Here is a 24014-nt window from a genome sequence, read left to right on the forward strand (position 1 = left end):
GTGAATGCACTTACTCTTTTGGCACTTAGGGTTTGAAAACTCAGCAGGCAGAGAGTTAATGACATGGAGCATACACAGCTCGGTACATCCTCTAGTGCTGTGATAAGGCCTCTGACTCTTGACAGAGCTGTAATAGTGATAGGAGAAACACTTTTCTGTATTTGAGTGGCTGCTCCAAGCTCAAGAGCTAAAAGGACTCTGCTCCTTTTCTAATTGTATCCCCACACACACTTCCTTTTCGTGGAACTTGTTATGTTGCTTTTGAAAATACCTGCTGCCTGCAGCAGCAGGACCAGGTACCACTGGGTTTAAGGCTAAAACTTGTAACTTAACCCCATGTCAGTATGCTTTTGGAACTCTTAGCCAGTCCTCAGCCTTCTTGGTAATTATTTTTAGTTCTGTTGGAGTCTTCATTTTATTGCAATCTTCAAATACAGAGGTGGCCAGCAGTGAATATTATGGTCTAGCTGTGCTTTCAGGTAGGTTGTGATCATTCAATTGTGGTATGCAAGAGCTGGGTTTTGATTTTTAGAGCTTTAATTAGTGTGTGGGCTTTTTTGGCTATACTAGTTTATTTCTCAATTGACAAGTGTTATGTTTTTGGGAACAGCAGCCGCTAAACAAATCTTGCCTGATGCTGAAGGCTGTGCTATTGCTTTGAAGTCTGTGTACGTGTGTGTGTGTATTGCGTGCAGTAGGGAAAAACTGAGCTGCTGCTGCCCACCTTGAAAAGCCAATCTGCTGCAGCTGCCAGTAAGGCAGGCAAGCAAGGCTGCTGAGGTTTGCATGCTGAGTGGGTGAGCTGGGCTCCCCCCAGGTCCACCACTCCCTTTGTAGCAGGGAGCCAGCTAGCTGTCAAGTGTGAGTAGGACAGGAGGATGTAGGCAGCAGTAATTGGGCAGCATTTGTTACATGAACTGCATGGGAAAGGCAGCGAGCTCTTTCTGATACAACCAGATTTTGTATTGTCTCTGATTTTCTTTCTGTTCTAATTCTTTGTCACTGCTGCTGTCTGGCTCTGCTCTACTATTGATGTTGTCTGTTTCACTGAATGTCTGTAGTTTGGCATTGTTCTTCCTTCCTCCTTCGAGCTGTACCAGCAGAATTGATTTAGCTCAGAATGAACACTGGATGTATCCAGGTCCCTAAAAAAAACAGTGAGCATAATGCAGATCTATGGAAAGATGCAATTTAAGCTCTGAATTGCTTGCCACAAGTTTTTGTACTCTTTGAGCCATAAGTTCCGTAAGTGGAGGTGCTAGAAATGGTAAGTTCAGCGCTCAGAGATAAGTTAAGGTCAGCTCCCCTGCCCCTGCTCCTTGTAGCTAGCAAGATATAGATGTACCACAAAAAGAGGAATGAGTTCGTTTTATTAGGTCTTAGGAGGATGTCAGTAGGATTGCTGTATAGCATACCATGGCTACTGGTGACTTCACATCAGCATGAGAGAGAAAACTCATGCTTCTGATTCATAAGCACAGATCTTAGCAGTTGAGTACTTAGCACTGGAAGGAGAGCAATAATTATCTGTGAGCTGCACGGGGTTGATGACACACAACTGAACAATAACTGCATCCAGGAAAGCAGTGGTGCATGGTGTGCTAGTCACACAGCTCCTCTGGCCAGGCTGGAGGTAACTGAGAGGTTGTGTCCAGCTTTACCACCCTGGTAAAGAGAGGTAGCTGTGATGATACCAGCAGAGGTGGTTTCTTACTGTAGCAGTGTTAGCAAGGAGAAGGAAGACAGAGGTTTGGGAAAGGTGGCAGAGATGAAAAATGCTGTTTAGAAATGGCGTAATCATTCCCGTTAAATCTGTGCCTTTCTGGTTATTAGCCATTTTAAGTGGAATGGGTTTTGCATCTAGAACAAGTCTCTGAACAGATGATTAATGGTTTTATCTGTAATAACTTTACATTTTATAGAACCCTGCTAGGAGTCTGCATCTGGTGAGCCAAGCTATTTAAAGCTGTGTTAATTCTGTTAATTGCTCTACGTTTATTTGGATTGCTGGCACCTGCGGGCTTTAGGATGATGTTGGGGGGGGGGGGGGAATATTCTCTCCCTCTTTCTAGCTGAGGAAAATGGAGAGGACCATTTCCTCGGCTAAGAACAGCAGCCTTGGCAGAACATCCTGGCTGGATTGGTTGTCCTTGAGATTTCCCTGTTTTTCTACAGCTGAATGCAGTGAGATGCCAGCCAGAGGCAAGATGTTCCCTTGATTGGGGCAGGAGGTAGGCAGACAATCTGCTTTTCATGCACTTGCCATCATCAGGCGGTAGCAGCAACAGGGAATGAAGCCAGTGATTTTAGAAGGCTGATCAGGTCCGCCCCATTCTGATCTGCTTCTCAGCTGCCTGCCAGTATTCGTTTTCATTTTGTTTTTGGTTGTGAAGTGCTCCAGTGGATTTCAAGCCCTGAACAGATGTGAAGATAAGTGCGCTGCTGATTTCTGAACTTGTGTCAGAGAGAAGATGCAGGAGTGGAATTCAGAATGCTTGGGGTGACTAAAATATTGCTGTGAAATGCTACAAGGGCAGGGCACAAGTTTTCATGCTTATGAGCAGGATTGGGCAAACCACTGGAACAATCCTGACCAGGCTCTGAAAGGAAAACCTTTTCCCCAAATTGGGCTGCCCTACTTCCAGGAAGATTCTTACATAGAGGATGAGGGCAGCAAAACAAGGGAACAATGGGTTTCTCTCATGTTGTTACCTACTGCCTTAGAAGTGTCACAAGTCCTGAGAAATTTGATACTGTGACACTTCTAGACATCGGGATGTGCTTGTAGCCTCCAAAGGAAGGACAGTCATATCACCCATCTCTGAAGGTGTAAAGAACTGTGAAGAAAATCACCTGTAGCACAGGCGAAAGCTTTTGCAGAGTTAGTTGAGACACGATCTTTGTGACTTGTTGCTCCTAAAGGACAAGAGTGCTGTGTCTTTCCAGCTTTCTTAGGTAGAAGCTGTATGCAGTTAATTTATTCTGTCCAGGTAATGGTAAAAAAACTGGAATATTGAAATTGGTTGTAAAGCGAAGCTTGAAAAGTTGTTCTCCTACTGCAGAATGGGTTCTTCCTCTGCTGCTTTGTACAGCTAACCAGGCAAGCTGTCAGTTTAGCACTTTCCTCTGTTTTCTCAGTTTGTATTCCTGGGCTGATTTATTCTGAAGTTGCCTTCTTCTGAGTGGACAAGAACACTAAATGCCTTCTTTCTCTTCTAGTCAAGCTTGGTGCACCTGCTTCTCTTGCCTTGCCTGAGCATGCTTCCTATTCTTCCTTACCAGGCGATCAGGGATAACGTAGAAATGTAGCACTGTTTCCCTAAGTATGTATTTCTAGTATGTTCTCTTAATTATCATATGCTTAGCTCTTCTGGCTTCAGGCTAGTTTCCCTGTTTACCACCTCTGTGACACATTTTGTTAGAACTTCAGAAATCATATATCACAAGAAAAATTAATTATGCATGTAAGTTATTAGGTTAATAACTTTCATCTCAACTGTGAGCTTCACATAAAGTCTATACGTTGCACGTTAATAATTCAGATGACAGCTTTGACATTGAATGTATTTTCTAAATCACTTCTCTCCCTTCTTAGGAATTTTGGGTCTGTGGAAACTGCAGCTGGTTTCTATGCTTTCTTTTTCAAATGCAGTTCCAGTTCTGTTTCCCCATTCCTTCCAGATGTTGGATTTGCCAGTGCACCTGCAGAGGAGGGCGAATAAGTGTTGGTGTTCCCTTTGCCTCAGAGTCATCTTTTTGGTCATGGTTTTGCAACTAGAGCTTATGGAAAGACTTGGTTTGTATGAGGACACCTTTTGGTAAGAAGTGCAGCATATTATCTTTGGTAACATTGCCAAGAATTTAGGACTAGTTGCAGCTTTGTATTTTAACTGAGGCAATCAGGGAATTCTTTGGATTTACTGAAGCCATCAGTAAGTGTGTGGACTGGAGAGTTTGGGAAGATGTACCCTACAAGTTAGAGGTGGATGTACCCTTTGGACACTGGATAGTTCCCCCATGGTAGTAGTCATGGCATCAAGGCTGCCAGAGTTGAAGAAGTGTTTGGAAAACCCTCTTACACCTATGGTATATTTTTTAGGTAGTCCTGTGTGGAGTCAGAAGTTGGACTTAACGGTCCTTGTGAATCTCTTCAAACTTGGAATATTCTGTTCTACCTTTCAAAAGTGTTTTGGTGAGCTGTTTTTGCCAAAAGGGTCTTCAATAAGTTTAAAAAAAAAAAAAAAAAAAAAAAGCAGTGGGCAAAACAAAGAAGGTCCTTGCACAGAGGAAGATTGTTTGGAGGGTAAGAAACAGAATGTAGGGCTGAACAGTTCTCCCATGGAAAGGTCTCACTGGGGAGAACTCTGGGACCCATGCTGAGGTCTGAAGGTTCATTAGTGGAAGAATAAATAGGAATGTGGGTGGAGAAAGCACAGATTTTGCTAAGAGTATGATGGTATTTGGGTGAGGATTGTCTGTAGAACTGCAGAGATTGGCATAGCTACGCTGGATAACTGGACAAATGTGGTAGGTGAAATTAAATATATGTAAACACAAAATGAGGTGGATAGTATAAGGGAGAGAAAGTAATCACAACTTTCCATATGTGATGTTGGACTTCGGGCTGATTCTGATGTTTTAGTTAAAAAAAAAAATAAATAATATATATATATATATATTTGCTCAGTGGTTAATATTGGTCAAAAAGCATTGTGAAGTATTAGGAAGGGAATAGAGAACAACATCATAGAAAATATAATTGTAATTAAATAAAACCTTTCTGCTGGACACTGTCATTTTGTGCTTCTAATCTCAAAAATACACTGTAAAACTGAAGAGAAGGGCAACAAGGATCACCAAAGGTCAGGAGGGACTTCTGTACACGGAATGACTGAACAGACCGTGTACAGCTCTTCACAACAGACTGCACTGAGAAAGGGTAGGCTAGCGGGACAGAAAGTCATGCATGGCATGGGAGAGGAATCAAAGGGAACAGTTCAATGTCTTTTCAAATCAAACAGAGGCATCAAATGAAAAGGGCAGGGTGAGCTTCAGAACAAACAAAACCAAACAGGATATGCAATGAAGTCACGTGAATCCTTGCTGTGGGGTGTTATCATGGGGGGAAAAAAAGGAGGGGAGTGGGGAATCCTGGATATTTTGTAAAATATGAATATACTGCCTCCTGCATATAAACCTCTTAGGCTCAAATTGATGGAGTATGTGAAACAGTTTTAGGGGAGTATCACTACACACCTGTTCTGTTGGATTTGCCTGAGTGATTGAGGAGGCAATTTTCAGATATAGGTTGCTGGTTGTATTCAATATGGAGGTTGTTTATGTGTAAATACTTGCTGGTGCAGCTACGCCACTTCTCCATTTCTAAGATCCCTGTATTATTTTCAAGCAGGTACTGCATTTGCTTTGCCTTGCACTAACTGCAGCATACTCACCCATCAGAGGCCATGATACACCACAGCAGTGTTCCTTGTACAGGCTTGCACACAGCTGAGGAAGGCACCTGAATGCAGGGTTATCAGAGAAGCAGAGAGAGAATTTGGTATAAGGACATACAGGGTTGGGGAAATGAAACAGTCTTCATTTGAGGAAGTTGATTTAACTGAGATGAGCAATTGAGAAGGGCTAGATTGAGTTACAGCGAAGACATGGAAGGTAAGGTTGTTCAGGCTCCTCTGGCCATTAGGAATTGCTAAGATCCCCAAAGCAATTGATCCCAAATGAGGGTATGAACAAGTGGAGATATAAAACTGCCTCTGAGCTGTGTTGCAAATGTGGCTGCCCTTCTGTACCAAGCGATCTTTCCCTGTATGGGATGAGGAATTGTGTAAAGGCTTGGAGGGAGACCCACTTACAGTAAGGAAAGGTCTCCAAATCAGCATGGGCTGTGGTCGCAGCAGACAGCTGGCTCCCAGGTTTTAACTTGGGCTTGGGAATCTCTCCAGCCAGCACGAATTTTGTGATTATGTGTATTGCTTTTCCTGTGGCTCTAACTGTGGAAGTAACTGCTAAGAAGGTTTATTACTGCCCAACTGGGCCATTTTTCTGAGTGCTGAATCTACGTGGGGTTGTCCTTTAAGGGAAACTTAAAAACCAAGGAGCGTTTTTTACTGCCTCGAAGAGGTGGACTGGTGCTGTGTAAAAAAGGGAGGAAAAGAGACTACCCTACTGGGACAAACTCCAGAGAATCATAGATATTAGAAATAGTAAACACCTACTAGGTCACCTTGTCCATCTTCTCCTGCCAGGAGACCCATTGTTCCCTCTGCTGTATTAACTCAAAAATGTTTCTACAAAGAACTACTCTCTGTGGCACTGTGCTTGTCTTTTTCTATGCACCATTTGGGGCTGCTAAAGATGTTTTAAGGACAAGTAAGGCTTGTCCTCACACCTGGGTTTCTGTGCATTTTGGGTAGTAGAGACTTAATAATTAAAAAACAATAATAAAAAAAGGAAAAGCACAGATCGTTTCTTTGGAAAAAGATATATTGCTGCTATTTAGTTAATTAACTACTGAATTCCTCAACTGAGAGATCATGAGATAAACTGAAAAATTGTCCAACAGACAAGTGGCAGGATCAGGAATAGAAACCAGGAGCTGTAACTCCGGGTCTGTTTCTCAGCAGTAAACAAATACCTACTACGCTAAGTAAATCTGCAGTTATCTGTCCTGTTGTTGCTCAAGTGATCTGTGGCATGTAAGGGTTTCAGAAAGTCAGAGGCTTTGAAAGAACCACTGTGCTCAGCTAGCTCAACCTTCAGTCAATATATAATTTTCCCCACCTTACGCAGAGTGTTACTGTTTGTAAGCAAGAAATATCAAGTCTTAATTTTTGCTGCTTCTCCTGCATTAAATCTAATAGTTTGGGGCTTTTTTCTGAGAGTTGTGTTTAACCGGCCTTGATGCGAAGGCATTAAAAGACAGAATCTGTTGCTTTCTTACATAAGTTGCTGTGAAGTCGAATTGCCCCCTACTTTTAAAAGACTCTGGGCTTTATATGCACTTGGAATTTCTGACAAAATGTTGCTCCCAAATGTTGGTTCCTGTGATGAAATTTTCTTTTGGAACAAAAATGTTTCAGAAATTGTGTTTGTTTTTTTTTTCCCTTACTCGCAATGGTTAAATCACGTCTTTAGATAAACTTTGAAAAGTTTATCTCTTGAAAAACAAAACAAAAAAGCCTTTTGAAGAACCGAACAGGTGGATTTACTTGTCTCTTACTTCAGGGAGTTTATTCTAGTTCTCAAATCAAGTAGAAGCCACTTGATCTATCCTTTGCAATTTTTTAGAGTCCTTTTTTTAAGAAAATGTAGATGTTAGGGTTATACCTCGTGTTCTAGTGCTTATCTTAGCAATGTCACATGAAGAAGTAACATCCCATTCCTTCTATTGCTTATTCTTGTCCTACATCCTGAGACCGAGTGGAGCCCTTTGGTCATAGTGCTTAGTGGAAGCTCACACTTTCTCCTCTGATGTTTCCTCAATTGTTTTCAAAGTCGTTGCTTTGCAGAGTGCAGCTCCCTCATAGCTTCTTTCCTGCTTCTGTACTCAGGGCTGGTATAATAAGCTCCTATGCTTTCTTATTCAGCTGTTTTAAAATTTGTTTGGATTGGAAGGGCCGGGATTGCCCTGCTGTATGGATGAGTTTGTGAATGCTCTGTGTTTTCATGTATTTAGCACTCTGTCAGACTTAGTCTTCCCTTCAAGTATTAGCTTCAGCTTCTTATATTGCTTTTTATATTTACGTCTAAGTAATTGATAAAATGTTGACTATTTGTGCTCCGAATATAGATCTGTATGGTGCATGAGAAATACCTCTTTTCAGTAATGATGCCCTCTTGACAACTACTTTTCAAGACTGTCAGTGGAAGACCATCTTATCTACTATCATGTCCTGGTTAGCTCTTGTATAGTGTTAATTTAAGCAGGACTGTCTTGTGATATTCCATCAAATGTCTTTAAAAACGTTTCATCTATGACATTGCCATTGTCATTTAAATGATAACAGGTTTGTTTGACAGAAAGTCGTTTTACACAGAGGAAGGTCTAATGACACTATTGTATTCTTATCCTTTAATACTTTTATTAAGCGCATTGGATTGAAGCTTTTGTTTTACTTCCTTCAGGGTTGATGTTTCCTGTAGGCTAAACCCGTCTACAGTTATACATCTTGCTCTATTTGGCTTTTTAAAACATGAACACAACATAACATTCCTTTGTTCATCTATTAGCTTTCTGTTATTCCAAGATTAAAAATAAACCTTAGTGGATCAGAAATCTCCTCATTCAGCTCTTTTAAGACTTCTTTGGAGCAAGTGACCCAGGTCTGTGGAATTAGGAAGAAAGCATGTTTATTCCTGGTAGCTGATCAACATCCTCTTTTGTTCTTGTAGATTGCAAAATACTTTGTCATCCTCTTGTGATGCAAGCACTTAGATTCTTCATGTATTTATATCTGTCAGAGCAAAAACGTTGAATACTTCATAAATTTGATAGCTGAACCTTTAAAATAAATCATTGTGTTGATGGGATTTTGATGGACTTCTGTATCAAGATACAACCTTTTTTGATTTTAAGCTATTCATGCGTCCTGTCATGATTTAAAGAATTCACTGGTTAATTAGCTCACTGTGAAACATTCCACTTTACTTCCAGACTGAATAGTTGTAATTTGACTAGCCACTGTATATGATTACGCTTCATTATGCTTTTGTCTCCTAAATTAAAGGTGACATCTTCTGTCAGAAATCTTCTCCCCATGCAGATTCCTGGAGCGTGTTTGGACCAACTTGGAACCTGCCTTTTGGTGAAATAGTTGGAATTCATTAGTGTACCTAATGTAATATAAGATTCAAAGACTTGAAACCACTGTAGCAATTCTCTTTGCTCTTTGAAACTTTTTAACATCTCTTTAAAAGCTTGGACAAGGTAACTGACCACAGTATTATTAAATGGTTGCACTAATACTATATACAGTCAGTATCTTTTCTCTGTGATTTCTTGATATTTTTATACTTAAACACAGAGGAATCACATTAGCCTTCTTAGCAACTGCTTTACAAAGGCATTTCATGTTCGATTGGTTATGCAGCAAGACACATGCGCTCTTTTCATAGTCACTATTTACAAGGCTTAGATACGGTTTTCTTTGTGCGAGAGCTACTTACAGTCTTTGATCCTAAATCTGTAATCGAGTGTTGGGCTGTACTGAAATGAGAACGTGTCTGGGTCTGTATGATTATGTATACGTCAAAGTGATGAGCAAACTGCATTTTAGGTATCTTCTTGTGCTTTAGGCATCTTCTTGTGCTTTTGCAGGCTACCTTAGGTGTCAAGACTGTCTTCCAGCATCTGGAAGTCACTCTGTTGGCTAGCCATGCTAGGATTGAAGCTTGGGGCTGCAGCCCTTTCCCCAGTGTGCTGCTTTGGTCTCGCTCTTTCTGGCCTTGGGAAAGCTTGATGAAAACAACTTCATCCATTCAGTCAAAAGCAAGGGTTAGATCTAAATATTCCTGTGTGCATAGTTGCTCTTGCTGTCCTTATTTCTTGCAAGGTGTCCATGGGGATGAACCTACATGGGGATGAAACTACAGTCCCAAGCTTTTGAGAAGTGGCGCAGCTTGGCCATCATGCCTCTCTGTATCTAAAGAAATACCTTCAAATGCTGCTTGCTACCTCCTCTTTTCACTGACAACTCCAGTGCTTTTGATGTGTAATGATAGTAAAAATAATAAAAATTGTGTAATAGCAGTGCTATAGAAATAATGCTACAACCATTGTATGTTCACACCGGGAAAATGAAGCTTGTTTTTAGAAGGCAGTGAATATACATCTTCTCTCTTAGATGAATATATATGCCAAATTCACCAGGCGCAATTAACAGGAACAGCTTTATTTCTTTTCTTGCTTCAAGCTAATTTAAGTGTTTAACCTTTGGGATATACTTCTGCACAAGCAAGGAGAAATGTTGCAAGAAGCTGATGATCCAAATCCTTCCGTTCGTTCAGAAGGCTAGGTAATCTCATATAGGCTCAGTTTTCCCATGAAAACTCGGTGGATCTTTCAGGCCTCCAACCTGGGCTATTCTAGGATTCTTTTGCCTTGCTTTTAAGATATATGTTAGCATAAGTGGGACATAACTTGTTGGTATCACAGTGTAGAAATAGCAGGTGAGAACTTTTGGCCTTTCTGTGGCTTTGCAGGGACCAACAGGATTTTGGACAGATCTCTGTAATCCACCTTTGCTTTTGGAAGTGCTTGGGAAATAGTTCCTACTGTTAGTAATAGCTATCAGTTTGCCCACATGCAGAAGAACGGGTTTGCAGAGAAAGGAGTTATGCTTGCAGATGCTAGGACAGTGTGAGATATGTGTATTTTCAAGGGTAAAGGGGTTATATTATAAAAACCATGCAGACCCTATTGACAGAGTGACTGGGGAGTTAGGGAAATAATTTCTCTGTTTTAATTATTGTTTACATTGTTCCAAATAAAAAATAGAGAAGCATGGGGTAGCTGAAAAATGCAGCTCTTAAAAGTACAGTGCTCTAGGGAAAGGAAGAAGAGGAAAAGAGGGTAGTGCAATATAGAAAACAACAGCACTTTCAGCATGCGCTGGTCATCTTCTCTAATCCACTCCTTTTGAGTGCCTTACATATGAAGGACATAAGCCAGGCAGAACAATTCCTGCCTGGGAACAGCAAAACTGTGATGTTGGGTCCCATTGTGGGCTCAACATCCATTCTCTAGCAATGTGCTTTTCAGCACCTGCTTCTTTATTCTGGGCACTGTATTTTGTTTTGCTTGTTTGTCTGCTTTATAATAGAACTATCAGAGCTGGTGTTGGGTTATTTGGGCTTGGGAAAGGACTCCAGGCAAGAACATGGCCTCCACAGGATAGTTCATGTTAGAAATGCTCTGCTTCGAAGGTCCTGCTGCCTCTTTGCTTCCTCCCTCATCTGTTTTCCTTTCAGCTTTGACTGTGGAAAACAGGAAAAGAAATTTTCCTGTTTTCCTGTTTTTCCTGGAAAACAGGAAAAGAAATGTGTGAAGGAGCATGCTTCGCTCCAGCTAAGTCCCTTTTGTCACACTGTCCGATACCAAGCACAGCAAAGTTAGTTTCATCTTCTGAACTGAAATCTTGCTTGTAAATGTGCTGCTGAGTGAGGAAGGGGGGTAGCTATATGGGAAGGCTGAATTTGCAGTCACAAGGATTCTGTTGTAATCTCACCTCAGCCAGTCTATTCTCTAGAAAGTGGTAACTCCATCCTTCTTGGAGAGAGATTAATAAAAAAGGTGTTCTGCTTTCTGAACCGCTTTTAGGATAAAAGGATGGCTGTTACTGTTTCCAAATGTGTATAAACCCCAAAATATGCCCTCAATTGGGTACAAACGCAGAAATGCACTGTTCAGATCTGTAAGTGAATACATACACCTTCTTGTCATCAGGTAACAAAGCAGAGCCCACTTCCTACCTCATCCTCCCAAGAAGTTATCCCCAGAGAGGGAAGTTCACCGTGGTTCGAGGCTGCTTGCTGCTGCTGCAGTAGTGTCTCAGTGCCCAGTGAGTGTATGGAAAGGTTGTTGGGGCTTGAATGTCAGAACTGGGTGGGCAGTCCAGTTGACCAGAAATTAGGGAAAAAATTTAAATGGAGAATTCTGGCCAAACAAGTGAGTAAGGCAGCTTGTGTTTCCTGCCTCTTAGTGTTAGAACAATGTAAGCGCTACAGATCTGCTTAAGAAATTATGCACCAGGATAGTAGTGAGCAAAACAGAAAATATAAGATAACATTGTACATCAGGCTTAGATCAAATAAGCTTTTTTAGATGTGAGAGCAGTCTGCCTTAGATGTAAAAACAAGCTCCATGCAGAGGAGATGGCAACCTTGTGCCTGGACACGTTTAAAATGGCATTGTAGGAAAAGTAAACACACTGAGGGAAAAGTTTATTCTCACTTCATATTTATATTGTGGGATTTCTAATGTAAAGCTTTTTTACCATGGAGAGATCCATCATTTCCAGCTCTGTGTGGGGAGATGCATCTTTTTATTTTTTTCTTTTAAGAAAGGAAAAAAAACCAAAACGTACTGTTGGGGCTCCAGAGGCCAAAAGGTATTGAGAGCTCTCTGCATTTTGCAGCATCAGGCCCAGTGTGCTGGGTGTCTGGAACCAGCTCATCAGCTGCCTTTTTGTCTGCAGCTCTGTGCTGACTCCAGTCCTGACCCCTCTCCTCACCAAAGAGCTCTCTCAGCTCCTGATTTTAGCGCCCCACCTGCTTTGAGCAGGAAGCATAATTCAGTGCTGAACGCGGTGCTTAGGCCCTAATCTGTCTCCCATTTCAGTGCTTCTGCTGGAACAGGTCACCCTTCTTTGCTTCTGTTTTTTTCTCCTTTGTGTGCTTTCCCTACTGCTCCCTCATTGCACCAGCAGCATGCTGGCAGAGCTGACTGCTTTTCCTTCCTGTGTTGTCCCCTGGCAGCAGCTGGACTCGTGCTCCATACATACATGTACATCTTCCAGGTGAAAGCAAGTCAGGAAGGTGAAGTTTCACTGACAGCCCAAGCATGCTCTGCAGGGCCGCTGGGCTCTTCACTTGCACTGTTTTAGTGCTGTTCCATGAGAAGCAAATATTTATCTCATTCCCTCATTGTTTTCACACAACTTAAGTCCAGTGCAGATGAAAGTTCAGGGACCCTTACCTATAGAGGGTTTTAACTTTGTTCCATGCCCTGGAATTTTTGCAGAAGTGATCTTGAAGTGCCAGTGCTGGTAGGTTTTTGCACAGGACAACAAGTAAAAAGGAAGAAAAGAGGTGGAAACCCCACAGTATTTTGGTTTAGATGAATGGAAGCAGGACCTCCTCCTCAGTCCATCTAAACCTGTGTAGCGCACTGTGCTGGTAACCTGGCTGACAGTGTTGGCCACAGGGTAATGCCATCTCACTGATGGTGCCTCTGCACTGGACACAAAGGATCTTTGTTCCACCGCAGGAGGAGAGTCTGGCTGCACGCATGCCTCTATCTTGGGTTGCTTTTGCAGATAGGAGGAGATGCCAATGCTCCTGTGCCCTTTGCGATTAGGCCAATAGAGGGAGATGAATGTTGGGATGCAGAATCCCCAGCTGTTATCACCCTGCTATGGACAGTGCCACCACTCTGCTACAGATAGTGACACACCATTTTAAGTTTGTGGACTAAGTCTACACAATACTAAATCCACCAAATAGTTCATCTGTTGTCCTAATTACATCATTATTTGAGCTGTGCTCACTTTTAAGCATGTGCTCACCCATATGTAATAGCAAATGTTTTCAATTTGTTTGTTGCTGGACAAATGACAAAAACATAGAAAATGCCACTGTGGTTGGCACTAATGCCCAACACATTGGAAGCCCGGGCAGTGAGAATAATGCTTGATTGGCATGTGCAGACTGGATTGTTCTCAATATACCTGCCAGGGATGTTCTTGCAAAGCAGGCTCAAGGCATATAGGCTAGGGAAGATAGGTAGCAGGGAAATACTGCATGCCTATGAGCAAACAATATCAATTCAGTATTTTCAAAGACTTTAAACATCAGTGTTCTCAGTTCCAGCATGCTTTATCACTGAAATGAAATGCAGAGTTTCTGTCCCAAAGGGAGTTCTTCTAGCCTACATTTATTTTCGTTGTTACTGTTTTTTAATGTAAATCCCCCCAGTTTTCAGTATTGAATTAATATATAATATTCTGATACTCTGAGAATCAAGTATTTCATATTAATTGAGATGACCCCAAATACTTGCCAGTTGGTTCAAGAAGAGCTTCACTGTCTTATCCAGAGAAGTTCCACATAGCATCTGTACTGCAGGATCCATGTTTTGTTCTACCACAGGGGTCTGAATCTTTGGTTAAGCTGCTTTGTGGCAAAAGCAGTCATGTATCTCTTGTGATGTCAGGTGGAACACTGCTATTGTGTCATGTGAAAGTGCTTCCCTGGGGAGTACAGACAGAGGTTAAAAAATAAAACAAGCAAACAAAAAATTGGGACCACTGTTAAAAGTAAATGCAGTGCCTGAAAAATAAAGTTTTATAAGTTCATATAAAAACTTTTCTGTTAAGTTTGACAAAAGTAAATGTGCCATTTTGGGTTGCAACAACTTGAAGTGAGACATTTCACTGCTAATTCTCCATTAGGAAAATGCAATTCTGTTAGAAAGCCATCCCAATGGAAACATTCACCCAGCTATACTAAATGGATCTATTTTCCTGAGACAGGTATTTTGTATTTGCAGAACCTTAGGTGGATTTGAAATATAATAAAATCAGTAAGTAGAGTGTTTATTTGTTAAGTCATTGTCTGATGCAGTTTTCAGTGTCTTGTGTAATAAGGTTCAAGCCTTAAATGATCAATGGGGCCATCCTAAAATATTTCCTCTCTGCCTTTGAGATGAAATCCTTAAGGTACTTGACAGTAATCATTTCCTCACACACTCGTCACTGAACCAAGCTAGACAGATTTAGCTTGTGCTAGCTAGACAAATCTGAGTTTTCAGGATGAATTTGGAAAGAGCGGGGCATTGTATAACTAGCAAATATCTCTATAAGCTCAATACAGGACTGAATGTAATTGACATCAGCTAGTGCATGCTTGTAAATAACTTTCTGTGATGTTCCGTTTTGTTTCAACCCTTAAAAAAAAAAAAAAGACAGTCAAACCTTTATTAGCTAGGTACATGTAGTTCGCTTGTAAACTTGAGCCCTTCAGTTCTGTGAGATATCAGAATTTTGTTAATAAAAGGTTAATCCTTTCTGTGCATTGAACACCATTATAGTCTTTAACTACATAATTTGCCCTTTCTTGTTCCCTAAAATACAGAATCATAGAGAATAAGACTGGAAGGGACCTTGAGAGGTTATTTAGTCCTTTCCACTTCTGCTGTCCCAAGACAAAATCAATGACATCCATGTGAGCTTTGACAGCAATTTGTTTAACCTGTAATTAAAGGTCTTCAGTGATGGTTGCTTCTCAGGCAGTCGCCTCCAGAGCTTCACTGTTCTTAAATTTAAAAAGCTTTTCCCAACTCTTGCTGTAATTTTTGTCCATTATTTTTTGTCCTTTTCAGCATGGATACAACAAACAGACCGTTCTAATATTAAAAGGCTGCTACAAAGAGGAAAGGAACAGTGTTATAAAGTCTCTTTTCATTTTTCTTTATGTTAAAAAAAAAAACAACAATGCTTTCAATCTTTTTTATTTCCTAGATTGTTATTGCTCTCCTTGGGACTATGTCTAATATGTCCACTCTTTTCTTGAGGTACAATTTTCTGAACTGGGCACAGTCTTCAGCAGAGCACAGCACTGTCTCCTCTCACATTTCCCAGGCTTGTACTCTTCATACATTCCAGGATGCTTCATTCAGTCCACCTAATGAATGATTTTCTGTGGGTAGCTATTGTGCGTTTCTTTCTGCTCTCCTTATTTTCCCTTTGCACTGTATAGGCTTGGTGTAGAAACTATCTCCTCATTATTGTATATTCCCAACTATTGGTAAAACATTGATGTACCTCCTCAATTCCCTTTCTATATCCAGATACATGTCCAAGGTAGAACTTGCTCTTCAGGCCAACGGGAGGTACACCTGTGTCTGTGGTGTCTGTGCCCTGTGGCAGAAGCAAGGAGTGTCATAGCTGGTTTTCTGGGCTTCCATGTCCTGCAGCTTTGATTCTTTACTAGGCCAAATGGAGGTTTGAACAGAATACGAAGCAGGAGGGAAGTTATGATTTATGCATCTGAGTCCACAGTGAAATGCCTTAAATACTTTGCCATGATACAAAGGTTGATTCTACTACTGTCAAACGTCAGTTACTTGTACAACTAAATATTGACAGCTACTCTTGAGGAACAGACTGAGAAATCTTAGTCAAATTTTTCAGGGTTTCAATTAGCATTTAGCAGTCAAGACAAAGTCTCTTGTTGTTTTCACTTAGAGCTTTTGCATAGTGAGCATTTTTGCAAAACCAATTCTATGACCCTGTAAGCCACCATGCTATGAGGAATATAATTTTGAAAACAACTGGGTTTAACTGGATTTCTCACCGTTCCCTAGGAAGTCTGTGGAAGGGTGAAATTTTCAGAAATCCAGAAACTATATATTATTTTTTTCACTCATTCCAGAACTTGGAAGTTTCTCCACCAAGGAAGGAACAATACCTGACACTTCAACTGCAAAAGAGCGTTCCTCTGCACATCATATTCTGTGCCACAACCAATTCTTCTTAATCTTGCTGCTGCCTAGGCTGTCCCTTTTCAGTAGCTGAGGAAACTTTAGTCTCTGGGACTAATACAGAACCTTTCAGCAGCATTTCTATTCAACTTCATAGGCTTCTCCCTCTGTTCTGTCTTTTTTTTTTTTTTTCCCAAATGCATATACATAATTTCTTATGTTCCCATTATCTGTGTCCAAAGATGCAATTGTAGTGTCTGTTACTCCCTTTGAGATGAAGTTTTTCTTCAAGAATAGACCAAATGATTTAGCAGACAGGATATCCCAGTATGGAGGATGCAGAAATCTACCCATGTGATAAAATAAATCCTGTCCTTGTTACTACCTATTCAAAGGAAGGAATCCAAGAAGTAGGTCATTTCACAACACAGTGCTCTTCTGTAGCTCAGATGCTGCAGTGCAATACCAAGAATAAGTAAGGCTGTAGAGTATTTGAAGTTTTATTCTCTTAGCAATATTTGTAGTTAACTCAAGAAGCGGCAGGCTCAGTATATGCAAAATCATTGTACAGCTCAAGACAGATATTAGAATGTCAGTAAATAACTGCAGAGTAGCTTTTTTTTTCCCCCTGTTTTTATTTTTTCCCCTTTTTCCTGTTCTCTTCCTTTTATTACTGGTTTAGAATCTCTCTCTGTGTCACTTAGCTGTAAGGCAAAATATGTTAGATTTTATTCCAGAAAGGCATATCTAGTTATATTTGGTCTTCACCTTGATGTATTCCAAGGTGAAAGTTAAGGCAGCAAGATGGACTCCCCTAATGTTTAAGCTTTCCCTGGGATATCATGTGAATGATTTGGGTTAGTGTTCACTCTGCTATAACTGGGAAGAGACTCAAACGTCCTGGAGTCTTATGAGATGCAGAGGCTTATTTTTTCACTTCAAGGATAGTGGAGACCACAGTGAAGTACTGGTTCCTCTTTTCTCAGTAACTGTTAATTGTTATTTTTCAGTGTAAACCTTTCTGAATGATTTTTACTGTGTTGTCATTAGATTAGTGGAAGGAATTTCCCCCTGACTTTTTTAGCTTTTTTTTTTTTTTTTATATATACATCTTGTATCTTCCCAAAGGGAGTGCTTCCCTGTATCTTCCTAGAGTTCTTTTGAAACTCAAGATATTCTCTCTTCCTTTTTTGCAATTTTCTACTTAAAATTATTCAGAACCTAGAATGGATTTATAATGTTGAAGAAAAAAATCAGGAAACCTTGAAATATTCCTTCCTTATTGTTTAAGTGTTCTGCTCACCGTATTCTTATTTTTAGCTAGGTAAATGCATGTTCTTTGTTAAGCATTTCCAGATGAGTTGCAGGATTGCATTACTTTAGCCGACATAGCACAAATTATGTCAGAATCTCTTTTGTTTGGTTTCAGTTATTTATTCTCAATGTTCAATGCGTTGTTTTTTTTGCCAGGCAAATGAACTCCTTTCATTGTGGTAAATGGTGATGACTATCTATAAATACCTGAATACAGTTGTTATCCCACTGAACCATCAAATATGTTTAGACCAGGTATGCACAATGCATTTAGATAATAAATATACTTAAAGTAAGTGCAGCAGCTTTAGTTACCCATCACTGAAGCCTTGGAGCGTCACGCACACAGTCTGTCCCAAGTACAAAGTAAACCTTTATTAGCTGGTGCGTTGGCTTTTATTTGCCAGTTGAAGTGGGCTGGAAACAGGTAGTTCTGGTGAACCTGCTGATAGGCTGTAATTTATGAAACTGCAAGAACGTTTGCAGTGCAGGTGCCTTTAAGGAAGTCTTAGAAAGGCTGAACGTCCCTGTTACCATTCTGAGAAGTGACGCAGGCAGTTGACGAAGGGGAGCAACTCATGACAGAAGAAAAGCAAGCGATGACACACAGGATGCAGTAGGGAAACAACGTGGCTGACCTTCCCAGGTGGTCTTCGTAGTTAGCTGAATTGAAGTAGCCTTCAGGTTGTTGGCCTAGTGAGGTAGAGGATGACAAACTATCATGACAAAAAGGTCATCAGTGGCCATCCCCCTTTTTTGCCTGCCTGTGTCCAGCCTGCATCAAAACCCGCTTCCTGCCTACTAGCACCAACTGCACGAGGAAATGAATGTTGGCTACTGGCCAAGCCTAGCACATCATTTTTCCTCACTTTTGTTGCTCACTCTCTATCTGCATCTTCACTTGATTGCAGAGAGACACTTTTCATCATTGTGAAAAGCCATCTGATTAGAGCTCTCATTAACCCATGAGTGAAGCTTCTTATCATAAGTTTAGATGGAGAAGTTCCTTGAATGCTTCAGGATTGTGAAGTTGCCATTTTTAAGAAACCTCAAAACCAGATTGCCAATTTGTTTTAGTTCAGCTTAAAACAAACTCCTCTTTCTCAGCACATTTAAAGGAAACCTAATTTACTGTATATCTTTTACTCTTTATCCTGCCAAATGTCTGGTTATCATGGAATTCTCCTGCTGCTGATTATCAGAGACTGTGTATCTGTACTTACAATCCCTGACCATCCTTTTATATTAGGCCAATGCATAAAGCAAAGATAGATTGAACCATCCCATTGTTCTTCTGTTAAACCATACTCAGAACCAGTCCTGATGGAAAAGGAAAAAAAAAAAAAAAAAAGCTAGTTCCATTCTGAGAATAGAAGGTGATTTTTGAGATTGGAATAATAAAGATTACTTTTCAAACTTCCTGTACATAGCTTTTGCCAGTTCTTATTCTTTTTTTTTTTTTTTTTTAAACCTCACTTCCAGGGAGAATTATAAAGAGGATGTGTGTCTGCACCAGGACTCATGGACTCATAGGCATCTTGACCCTCTCTAATACAGATACATGGCACAAAATCAGGCTGCTCTCTATTTAAGCAGACATGATCGGCTTTGTTTAGAAAGCCATCTGATAAATATGGACAAATTAATGGGCACTGCGCTCATTGCTGTGCTTACCTCTAAGTTGCCTTGGCAGACACATCCCAGAATGGCACTGGGAGGCTGTGTCCTAGCAAGGGACAGCCCTCGGAGTCAGTCATGGCCTGAGCTGCAGTTAAAGAGCTGCAGGTTTCAGTCAGTATTTCGGAATACCCTGAAGAGCTGCAGGTTAGGTCAGAGACTTCAGGTAAAATGAAACTACGAGGCAGGAAGCGTTCTGGAGATGATAGGCTATAGTGCTGGCTGACAGCTTCCTCAGTGAACATCTGTCCTCCCTGGCTTGCAGCAGGTGACTGTAACAAACTACCTCTTGGAGGTCATATTTTTAGAACTACAGAATTGAATTTCATTCCTTAGACTTTTTACTTGCCTTCGCTTTTAATTATAGGTTGCAAGCTGGAGTCACAAACATGTAACAAAGACTCAGTGAAAGCACTGGTGGCAAGTCAGACCAGAATCAACACAAGCCTCTTCTCCTTTACCAGCCTCTTTTAACATTCTGCAAGCAAGTGTTTCAACTGTCCTGGAAAACGGCAGTGAAGCATCTGTTGATTTCATTAAAATACAAAGATTCTTAGGTTATGAGGCCAGAAAGAGACATTATGATAATCTAGACTGATTTGCTATATAATTAATTCCCATCTCACTATGTCTTTTAGAAAAAACAAGATCCTATTTTAATTTAAAGTTTGCCGGTAGCTGAGAACATGCCATAACCTGTAGTAATTTATTTCAATAGCAAATTACCCACATGTAAAAATAAGTCATAATATTTTAAAACGTGAATTTCTCGAACCTCAATTTCTAGCCCCCAGATCTTATTATTCCTTTGTCACATGGATTGAAGAGCCCTCTATTGCCAAATTCCATTTTCTGCATAGGTACTTGTAGATTGTGATCAGATCACCCTTTAACCTCTGCCTATTACATGTACTGAATTTGAATATTCTTTGCTATGGGACATGCATTCCAGTCCTTTAATTACATTCCCTTTTCTCATTCTTGAACCTTTGGTTTAACAATAAAACTGCAGATATTTGAAGCTGCCTTAGCATTTCATTGCCCAAGCCAGATATACTGGTGTCTCTCTATTCCTGGTCAGGATTCACCTGGCAAATACACTCAAGGATTATTCTTAGTCTTTTGTTTACAGTGCTGAAAGTTCTTGTGTACCTGATGATACATCAAGATCTGGATGTCCGAATGTGGCTGTCAGTGATACCTAAAGCCAGCCATGTGACTAGGTTAGGACTTTCTCCTTATGCACAGGTGTTTCTAAAAGTTCTCAGGCTAGGTTATAGGTTTGGGTTATGAGTTTCTTTTGTTTTGTTTTTATATAAAGAAAATGAAGTAGACAGCAAATGCTTCAATGACAGACATTCAGATCTGGGTGGATCTTTGAAAAGAATGAATTCAGAACACTTGTATCTGTTCAACAGCCTTTCACATTTCTTCCGTAAGTTGTCTTTTGCTTGTTTGGTCTTTTTTCCAAACTAGTGACTTTATGGGTTACAAGTAATTTTGTGTAGTTTTCTCTAGATCCTTTGAAATTTGTCTACATCGAGGATTTTCAGTGGTGGTCCTGGTATAACTAATGAAATGCATGGCATTCTGCAGCAAGCCCCAGATAAACCCAGGGCTGGACCCTCTGCCTTTCCCCAAAGGAGATGGGAGCTGTTACTCAAATATCAAATACATGAAAAGGGGAGAGAGCTGGAAGCTGCATGTGTGTGTGAGTGTATTCCAACTAGCAGCTCTCATATGTAGGCTTTGTGTTATGTTTTTCCTCCTTGCACGGGGAGGGGCTGGGTTCAGCCTCTCCCATGATAGATTTTAGAGGAGAGTCAATAGCACTGTTGTATAAGAACAGTTTTCCCGTGATGGGATGGTTAAAGTCACACATGGTTCATTCAGACATGGCCTTCTCTTGCTCACCAAAGCAGCTCCGTAGCAGGGTGAAACCAACACTGCAGAGTTGCACCGGAAAGGCAACAGTCAGAAAATCCCATAGGTAAGAAGGATTCTGTCCACAGGAACCTATTTCCAATTATCCTCTTTCCCAGGCTGTCCTTTCAGTGAGTTAAGGGGTGGACTACACACAGCCTACTAAACACAGATTCCTGAAGAATATGTGAAAAGCCCTTGTAGGACAGAACCATCAGTCCATTTTCCTGGTGTTCTGCCTCCAGCAGTGACAGTAGAAGTGTTATTAAGGGAGAGCATATGAGCGTGGTTATTTTCAGCATTGTATTTGTCTTACACTCCTGCAACATCCCCTGTCATTTGATTAGGATTATCAGATGGTCCATCCCTTCCTTTTTCCTTTAATATGAATTTGTGGACCTGCTGTCCGTTTGTCTTCGGTTCTTTTTTTGAACCTGCTGATGCTCTCTTCTCTGCCTCCGCAAATTCCTGCAGTAGCAAGTTCCAAAAGTCACTACTGTGTAAATAAGTACATCTAAAACTGTGTTTTAAATTTATTTACATAAACTTACAAGTTTCAATGAGTGCCTCTAGTTCTGTTACTGCTGGATTTGGCAGGGCAGTTCTACATTCAGCTTCTCCACCGTCTCCTGTAAGTTTTGATGTTATTCTTTTCTCAATTTTCTCATTCTTTTCTAAATAGGACAGCCCTGGCCTTTTCAGTTTGTCCTCATAAAGCAGCTGCTCCATGCTCTTTATTGCTCTATTTATTTTCCTCTGTACCCTCAACTCCAGCATTTCCTTGAGATGCAGAGACAGGACTGCATGCAGTGCTCAGAGCTAGTGTCTGTGGAAAGCACCGGACTTGTCACACACATAAAGTATGTGCAGAAGTCTTGGGCAGTCCAGGAGGATATGTGCATGGAGTACATCTCAGTTGTAGCTGTGGCTTCTCTCTGCTGTCTGGCTCTGTTGCATCCATTTGTCTGTCAAGAGGCCTGCTGAGTTACTGGAAGGAGGTGTACGGTCTGTCTAGCCGGAGTATTTGACATGGTTAATCCACAGAATGAAACTACTGCAGGTCCACAGATTGGAAATATATTTTATTCCTGTTGCAGATATTAACAGGCTTGATGTATTTGGAGTCTGTGCAAGGGCAGAGTGCTTTACTGGGAACTAGAGCAAAATAAGCTATTGCAGGTCAATACTGTCCTCTGCTGGGAGGAACTACAGTGCTGTGCTGTGACTCCAAATGGGAATTAACACTTGGATTCCCATTTCACTCTGATGTAGGGCATTTTGCCTTCGGAACAGGGAGATATGATGCTGAACTGGCTGCACGGAGGAAATTCTCCTTTAATGCTTCACAAAAGCTGGACATTCTTCACGTGCTACAGCTGTGTTGAATTGTGATTTCATTTGTTTTTCATCCTGTGGGCATCTACTTCAGACCTTGTTCCCCATCCTCCCTATTATTTGCCTTTTAATATTTACTGCAGATTTATTTCTCTGACTGCGAGCTAGCGTGGTGTTCCAGACTTTATTTCTGCGAGTTGCTACTGGGGTTATGAACTTCTGTCTGATTCTGCAAAAATTCTTCTCTGATCTACTTATGCTCAGTCTGCTGGTGGGTTTGCAGCCTAGAGAATATCAGTGAAGAAGCATTAACTGTTTGGTCGTGAAGTGCCCCTGGGCCTGCAGATTGAGTATTGCAAGCGTGTGTCCAAACATTATGTCTGCATGTTTTAAAGCCTGTCCATACACCAGAGCAGATATTTGTAGAATTAGCAGTGTGTATCTCCTTTCCTTTCTCTTTTCATAGTAAATTGCTGACAACCTGTTCTGCTAGCAGTTCGAAAGCAGACGAAATCAAATCTGTGTGCGCATGATGCCGTATGTAGTAGACACAAAGAATTTTAAAATAATGACTCCTTTGAAGAAATCAGTTTTCAATAGTGTTACAGAACAGAAATTCAATTTAAATTATGCTATTTGCAGAAATGCTTTTCTTGTTGTTTGTGCCAGTTTTGGGTTCAGGAAGCACAGAAGGCTGTTGAGAAGGAAGTGCTCTTTAGAAATACTACAGCTCTGTGCTTTCTCTAGCCCCTACCTCTGGGAGAATGGCGTGGGGCAGAGACAAGTGCTCTTTTGCAGCAGTTTAGTTCTGTGCGTGGGAGAAAGAGAAGAGCAGGACTTTCACCTGATCCAGGCTTGTTCAGGAGTCTCTGGCTGTTTGGGCCTCTGCCCTTGGCTACTTTCCATTCCTGCAGCACTGTGCAGAGCTCAAAGTTCAGGTCCTTAGCCCAGGTTGTGTAAGAGCCCAGGCACTCAGTATGTAAAGGCTTTTGTGTGTTACGCAGGTATATCCATTGCAGGTTTGTGCCTACTGTGTTTTAAGATATATTGGTAAGAGAAATTATAAGTCCTTTGTATATATATATATATTTTTTTCTTGTAGCTCCTTAGAAACCACAGGGCAATCACCAACAGTTTGCAGCAACTTGTTTAAGTATTTTACATCTCTCTTCTAGTAGTAAAGTGGGCTTATAAGAATAATAGAGAAATGACAGTGGTAGTACAGAGTTCCCTGCTGCGGTTAGCAGAGATGGACACGGAGGTTAAACTTTGTTATGTATTTTGTATGGTATTTATGCAAATACAACAGCGTGATGCCAGCCACACATGGTATTTTAGATACAAAAGCTTTTACAGCAGAGTGGGTCTGTGATAGAGTTAATTGTTCTCCCTGTCCTTCAGTAAGCGTTCTCTTCTGCTTGCTTATCTGATCTATAGACATCATGGAGTGCCCATTGCTGTCATTCCTATACATGCTCCTGGTTCTGCGCTCTCCTTCTGTCATAATGTCAGATTCTTGCATGGTCTCCCTTCTGCTCCCCACTGC

At 40.9% G+C, this 24014-nt stretch overlaps 1 protein-coding gene across 4 annotated transcripts in view; it reads left to right on the top strand.

Annotated features, from left to right (window-relative positions):
• Positions 1-24014, top strand: part of NRXN3 (neurexin 3) — a 934456-nt gene that overhangs the window by 219068 nt on the left and 691374 nt on the right. The gene's annotated exons all lie outside the window — the stretch shown is intronic.

This window comes from Aythya marila (assembly GCF_965140915.1).
Source record: "Aythya marila genome assembly, chromosome: 5".
NCBI lineage: Eukaryota > Metazoa > Chordata > Aves > Anseriformes > Anatidae > Aythya > Aythya marila.